Below are 7,699 nucleotides of genomic sequence, written 5' to 3' on the forward strand. Positions count from 1 at the left end.
AAAAAAAAAGGAAGGAAGGAAGGTAGGAAGAACTGAAGAAGAGAGGCGGGCATGTTTTCCAAGGACTTTCTTGAACCATCAACAAGCTAGGCATATCTGCAAAATCGAATCTAGTCGAAACCAGACAACTAATTAAGCAGCAGGCAGCCTGCAGTGCGGCGCGCGCGAGTTCACAGTTCAAGAAAGCCTGTGGAGAGCATGGCCGCAATCTGCGAGAACCGAGAGGAGAGAACTCTGGAGGAAGACGCTGGAGAGAGAGAGAGGTGGTTGCTGGTGAATTTTGGGGGAGGAGGAGAGGGCTGTATAAATAGAGCTGCTAGCCGGACTAGGAGGGGATAAAGGGTATGTTTGGTTTGAGCCCCAACTTGCCCCACCAAAAAATTGGCATGACCAATGCAAGGGCATGACCAAAATTTTGGCAAGTAGTAGTTGTTTGGTTTTCAGCCATCGTGCTATCCAAAATTTTGGCAAAGATTGACCATGTTTGGTTTGCACAAACTGACTTCATATTTTTGTGCATACTAGTTCGTGAAATATTTTACACATCTACTAACTAAAATTGAGAAAGTAGTTCATTAATAAGTATGATGCACTTAAACAGAAAAAATCTTGTTTGCAAAAAATGAAGAGAAAAAGATCACCAAAAGAATGGCATGCAACTGTTGCGGCTAGATGTTGATACACGCTCGTCGGGGTACCTCGATTACTTAGTGCATACGTTTTGCTAATTACGGCCGGGCGATTAATTAGTGAGGATCAAAACAGCCGGTAGTTGTTCCACATGCCTACATATACTTGCCCTGCCAAAGCTGAGTAGCAATTAAAAAAAGGGTAAAGTACATGGGACCTACCAAGGAAACGAGGGCAACTCTGGCTGCCAATTTTTTGGCGAAGCTTTGCAGCGCCCACGACTTGGCCGCAAGTTGGCGAAAAAAGAGCTGGCGCGCGGCAGGTAGGTTCGGCGAGCCAATTATTTGGTACAGATCCAAACGATTGCCAAATTTCACGGGCTGACCAATATTTTGGTAGGGTCAGTTTTGGTAGTAATCCAAACAGGCCCAAAGTTAAATGAAGGAAGAATCTAATTTTACCTGCGTCCAATATAACTTCCCCACCCGCACGTGCACCATCCCCCGCCATTGCCACCGCCTAGGGTTGCAAGCGGACAACCCACATAACCCGTGAAAAAAAACTAGTACAAACTAGAAAATTTATTAAAAGAAACAACGAACACTACAGGAAAAAAACGCCGCGGCTCGCAAGGTCCGGAACACGGCAAAAACATATGTACCATGCGTGGTCCATACGCACGACAAAGATACGGAACACGGCGAAATCGAGGCAAAGCACACGACAAAGACACGGGACATGACAAAACCAGGGAAAAGCACACGGCAAAGACCGAATTAGGCACACGGCATTACAAACCCGCACAGCAATGCCTAAGACACGTATCCCTCTGGCCGATTTTGACGGAACCGTTACGACAGCAGGGCTTTGCCGTGTGACTGTAACGGACACATGGCAAAGAAATAGGGCCAGGTCGGGCCCTCCATTCCCGCGCCCGCCAAATACTCCCGTGCAGGTCTTCGTCATGTGTAACGTCCAAGCACACAGCAAAGGGCCATTTTGTCATTTTCCTTTAGTATGCACACGACAAAGGCCCATTTTCCTTCCCGCCGTTCTTTCCCACCCTAAACTTTCCCGCCATCTTTCCCGCCGTTTCAGCCCTCGTGTCCCTACATAGCCGTGTCTCGGGCCAGCAGTTGTCCTCCAACACCACCACCAAAGCTACCGGTAGTACTTCTCCGTCTCAACACCACCACAAAAGCCTCTGTCGTCGAGATGCCTCCTCGTCTCCGCACCAACCATGCCTCCACGGTCATCTTCGGTGTCCGCTTGCGGCCTGAGGGCCATTTCGCGACTGAAATCTCCGTTGCTGGAGTACGTGTGTGACTCAGCACCTTCAACACCACGGAGGAGGCTGTCCCCTGATGGCAACAACTTCATGTGTACCAAATCACTCGGACTCAAAGTGCAAAGTATTGTAGCAAGCTTTTTTCCCCCACAAGGGTGACTCGAGGATTTATATCAAACTCTTGGGATTGGCGAAGAATTGCTTCCCTTTTCCTCTTCAAGCAATCTATAAAATAAAATAAATTGCCTTGTGTCCCCACCTCCACCGTGTTGTCAAGTACAAGGTTTCGTGTAAATAATATGAAGAGCATAGTAAATAAATAAATAAAAGTAAAGCAATCTATACTAGGCAATAAAAGTAAAATAATAAAGTAAAGGTCTTTTTTAGATTGGATTTGCTAAAGGTAAAAGTATTTTTGGATTTTCTGAATTAATAAGTGCTGAAATTGTAGAGGTTGACGAACGTGTCGGTTTGGTGTTTCTTATGATTAAAATTAGACCGGGGTACATGGTTTCACTTGTTTACTCTCCATAAAGATGTAATGGACTTAAATAATTCATAAGTTATATTATGTTGATGGAATCTTATATTGTGAAATAAGTATTTGTATGAGAATTACGTTCTAACATAGAGATGCTGCAACACATCTCTCTTATACTGCTCCTGAAAGGGAAAACTCTAAGCAACCCAGTATTTAAGAATTAACAAAGTATAGCTTTAAGAACTTTAACATACTGCTTGGATCTCAAATATGCTACCTGGATTTAACAAGACCACCTAGAATGTCACTAGATAAAACTATAGCACATGTATCCACTTAATCCCTAGTGAAGCAACAAAAAAAGGTAAAAAACTAAAGTAGATCTTGAATTTTGTGTTATTATTCAATCACTACCCCCATGTTACTCCATCTAACACACACCCACAAATCTTCTCTCATATAAGTTGGATCAAAACAAGTACTTAAGGAGGGGAACATAATATGCATCTACTTATACATCTCACACCAAAGAGGATTCTAATCTCAAATATCAACTAATAGAAAAGAGATCCATCACAAAAGGGTTGCATAGATGACCATAATCATGTTGGACAGCTCATATGGTGCTAATACAATGATAAAATAAGAGAGAGAGAGAGAGAGAGAGAGAGAGAGAGAGAGAGAGAGAACAAGCTACTGCCACAAACCCATAGTCCAGAGGTGGACTACTCCCTTCTCATCATGGTGGTGTTGATGTAGATCTTGGAGGGTGATACGTCCCAAACGTATCTATAATTTCTTATGTTCCATGCTACTTTTATGATGATACTCACATGTTTTATACACATTATATGTCATTATTACGCATTTTCCGGCACTAACCTATTGACGAGATGCCGAAGAGCCAGTTGCTGTTTTTGGTTTCGAAATCCTAGTAAGGAAATATTCTCGGAATTGGACGAAATCAACGCCCGGGGGCCTATTTTTCCACGAAGCTTCCGAAGTCCGAAGAGGAAACGAAGTGGGGCCACGAGGTGGCCACACAACAAGGCGGCGCGGCCCAAGCCCTGGCCGCGCCGGCCTAGCGTGTGGGCCCCTCGTGACGCCCCCTGACCTACCCTTTTGCCTACATATAGTCTTCGTCGCGAAACCCCCAGTACCGAGAGCCACGATACGGAAAACCTTCCAGAGACGCAGCCGCCGCCAATCCCATCTCGGGGGATTCAGGAGATCGCCTCCGGCACCCTGCCGGAGAGGGGAATCATCTCCCGGAGGTCTCTTGATCGCCATGATCGCCTCCGGATCGATGTGTGAGTAGTTCACCCCTGGACTATGGGTCCATAGCAGTAGCTAGATGGTCGTCTTCTCCTCATTGTGCTATCATGTTAGATCTTGTGAGGTGCCTATCATGATCAAGATCATCTATTTGTAATGCTACATGTTGTGTTTGTTGGGATCCGATGAATATTGAATACTATGTCAAGTTGATTATCAATCTATCATATATGTTGTTTATGTTCTTGCATGCTCTCCGTTGCTAGTAGAGGCTCGGCCAAGTTGATACTTGTGACTCCAAGAGGGAGTATTTATGCTTGATAGTGGGTTCATGCCTCCATTAAATCTGGGACAGTGACAGAAAGTTCTAAGGTTGTGGATGTGATGTTGCCACTAGGGATAAAACATCGATGCTTTGTCTAAGGATATTTGTGTTGATTACATTACGCACCATACTTAATGCAATTGTCTGTTGCTTGCAACTTAATACCGGAAGGGGTTCGGATGATAACCCGAAAGTGGACTTTTTAGGCATAGATGCATCGCTGGATAGCGGTCTATGTACTTTGTCGTAATGCCCCGATTAAATCTCATAGTACTCATCATGATATATGTATGTGCATTGTTATGCCTTCTTTATTTGTCAATTGCCCAACAGTAATTTGTTCACCCAACATCTGTTTATCTTATGGGAGAGACACCACTAGTGAACTGTGGACCCCGGTCCTATTCTTTACATCTGAAATACAATCTACTGCAATTGTTCTTTACTCGTTCTTCGCAAACAATCATCATCTTCCACACAATACGTTTAATCCTTTGTTTTCAGCAAGCCGGTGAGATTGACAACCTCACCGTTACGTTGGGGCAAAGTACTTTGGTTGTGTTGTGCAGGTTCCACGTTGGCGCCGGAATCCCTGGTGTTGCGCCGCACTACACTCCGCCACCAACAACCTTCAACGTGCTTCTTGGCTCCTCCTGGTTCGATAAACCTTGGTTTCTTTCTGAGTGAAAACTTACTACTGTGCACATCACACCTTCCTCTTGGGGTTCCCAATAGACGTGTGTCTCACGCGCATCAGAGGGGTAGGAGATCTCTCCGGCGGCGGCTTCGGCAGAGGTTCCCTCTCCAATTTTGGTGGTGCTGACTCTAAAGTGCAAGGGATCACCGTAGTACAATTCGATAAGTATATAAGTATTGAACCCATGAGCTGCTGAAGGTAAACTATCTATTCTCTAAAGCTGTATAACCCACTTATATGGTCTTCTATGCAAAGTTAAGAACTATAGTGTGTGTGGGGGGTTGTTTTTCGTACTAACTAGAAAACAGTACAGTTTTTAGAAGCAAATACTATAGGAAAACTAGTGCAAGTAAAATGGACCTAGTGAAGTGGAGGTGGATAACCCAAGGGAGAAAGTGCTAAGGCAAATTGCTATTTCATTTGGTTGGTTGGTTGGACTCAATGTGCTCTGCTCACATTGCTATTTCTAAGAAATAGAAGGCCATTGGACGAGCAATGGATGAGTTAATTCCAACGCTGATCTAAGAAATTGCAATGGAAGAGCACCTCGTCGCTCCTTGGAGCCAACGTGCTCTGCTCATCACCTCCGACAAACGTGCCTTCTTCTGGCATTCTCGCCTCCTTGGATGTGAAAGGCCAGCCACGGCAATGTGCGCGTGCACGAAAGCTGCTCAAGGAAGCGGCTCCCTTCTCATCTCGATGAATGGGATGGGACGGCCTGGATGGAGCTACGTCGGTGGTGGCTGCCTATGCGACTAGAGAAAAAATGGAGAGGGGTAGAGTCGAGCGATTTTGTGAGGGTGAGGCTGAGTGAGAGGGAGGAGTCATGGCTTCGTGGGCCTGTGGCGGCTATGGCTACAGGCAGGGATAAGTGAAGCGTTTGGGATAAGTTAGATTTTCACATACACTGAAATGTAGGCTCCAAGGTACCCGTGGAGTATTCGTGGGTAGAATTTGATCCACATCCCCGCCCCGTTAAGCTACCTGGTACTCGCCCCGCGATCCCCATGGGGAGAATTCAGCCCCCATCCTCAGTTCTTAGCTGGTAAATACCCGCGGGTACCCGCCCTCACGGGGAAATTTGCCAACTTGACCCGTTGATTAACCATTAATTAATACAACATATATATCTAAGACTTGGTATTCGGTTTCTGTCAAAATTTAACTATCCCTCATCCTATCAACATGCAACAATGATAACCTTGTGCATCACCAACATATGTGTGCACTCATATGTTAGTACAAAAATATCATCATAGAAGATAACATATACTTGTATGCAACCAACAACAAACTATATCATAATTGCCATAAAACAAGTCACTACTCAAACATCAACATAGATATACAATAGATCATGAGAAAACAACATATTGTATCTTACATCATGTTTACCAAGAGATTGCAGTGGGGGATGATGGATATTTGTTGTAGATGGTGATGGAGATGAGCCTCCCCATGGGGGAGAGGCGACCCAGGCGTGGAGGAGGTGGCAGCTCAGGGCAGCGGCTGCCCTAGGGGGTGGAGGCCCCTTACCCCTTCTTCTTCATTGGCCATGATGATGATCTTGAGGATATTATCACCCTCCTTGGCGGAGGATTTTCGTGGCTATTGGTGGCTTTCACCAAAAATAGGGTTTTCCCTCAATATATAGAGGTGGAGATGCAATCTAGACATAGGATTGATGCCCCTTTGATCCAAGGGCTCGTGAGCACCTCTAGAACCTTCTTAGGACTCCCCTCTGTAACTTATGAGCCCATAAAGTCGTGTCTTTGTAGAATCCATCAAGTATGGCAAGAGTTTGTGTCAATCAGGACACCAACTTTTGAAACCCCGAAACTGCATCTAGACTCTCATAGTAATTCGGCTTAAAAATGAGCTTCTATAGTCCGTTTGGGATGTATTTTTATATCTAGAAGCATGCTCAGAAATTTGCTACAACTTTTTGGTTTGCAATTTTTTCATTGGACGTAATCTTCGAGGGTTTACATGGCAATCTTTGAAAAGTGTTCTGTAGGTACAGATTCCGGGAAACTCCACATTTCACCATAATGACCACTTTCTTTCCATACTTTCCTATTTCCTACACAACAAAGTATAAAAAAAGAACTTGTGCACTTTTGCAACTATTAATAGGTTGGTACCAATAAATATAATAAATTTTCATAATAATAATGATTTTGACACAATGAACTATAAAGTTCATGTATGCATTTTACATGCATCAGCCACGTGTAGCTTTTGGGCCTCCTCTCTCCATTTGCATGATTTCAAAGCTTCATATCATCATTCCTCATAAAATATTGATCCTCGAAACAGCCCAGTTATATTTGACTCAGTATAGGTCCCTGAAAGTAAAAAAAAAGTACACAAAATAGGATACTCCTGTTCTTTAGAGTTATAATAACCAAAATAAAGGGGGTCATTGGAAAATCCTCAAAAACAATATAAAATATTGATATAACCTTATATGAGATGAAAATATGAAGGAATGTGTGGCAATAAACTACAAAGTCCATGTATGCATTTTAGATGCATCAACGTCCCCAAGCTTAACCCATGCTCGTCCTCGAGTATGAAGGTGACAAAAAATCTACATGGACTTTGAAGTTTTTTGCTTAGTTGAATGTAACAAGTATTAGTACACAAAGTTAATGATTCGAACTTTAATGAATAGCAATAAGAAAATGAGATATGAATTGACATCTTCTTGTTCACTACAAAAGTGTTTAACAATAAATCACAATGTGTAAAAAAATGGATGCACAATGGACATTAAACATGTAAGTAATTTCAAGTGGTCAAGGAATCTTTCTTTCTTCCTTTCTTTCTTTTCTTTTTCATTGGAACAGGTGGATATTGAAAGTAAGAAAGGAGTATACATACCAACACTTTGATAGTAATAAAGAGTAAAAGGAATTTTGAGGGATGCAACTCATATTAACGGGAGTGAAATAAATATGGCTTTATGTGTTTGACCTCTTACAAGTTGGATGTCTCATG

This window comes from Lolium rigidum, chromosome 6 (assembly GCF_022539505.1).
Source record: "Lolium rigidum isolate FL_2022 chromosome 6, APGP_CSIRO_Lrig_0.1, whole genome shotgun sequence".
In the NCBI taxonomy this organism is placed as follows: domain Eukaryota; kingdom Viridiplantae; phylum Streptophyta; class Magnoliopsida; order Poales; family Poaceae; genus Lolium; species Lolium rigidum.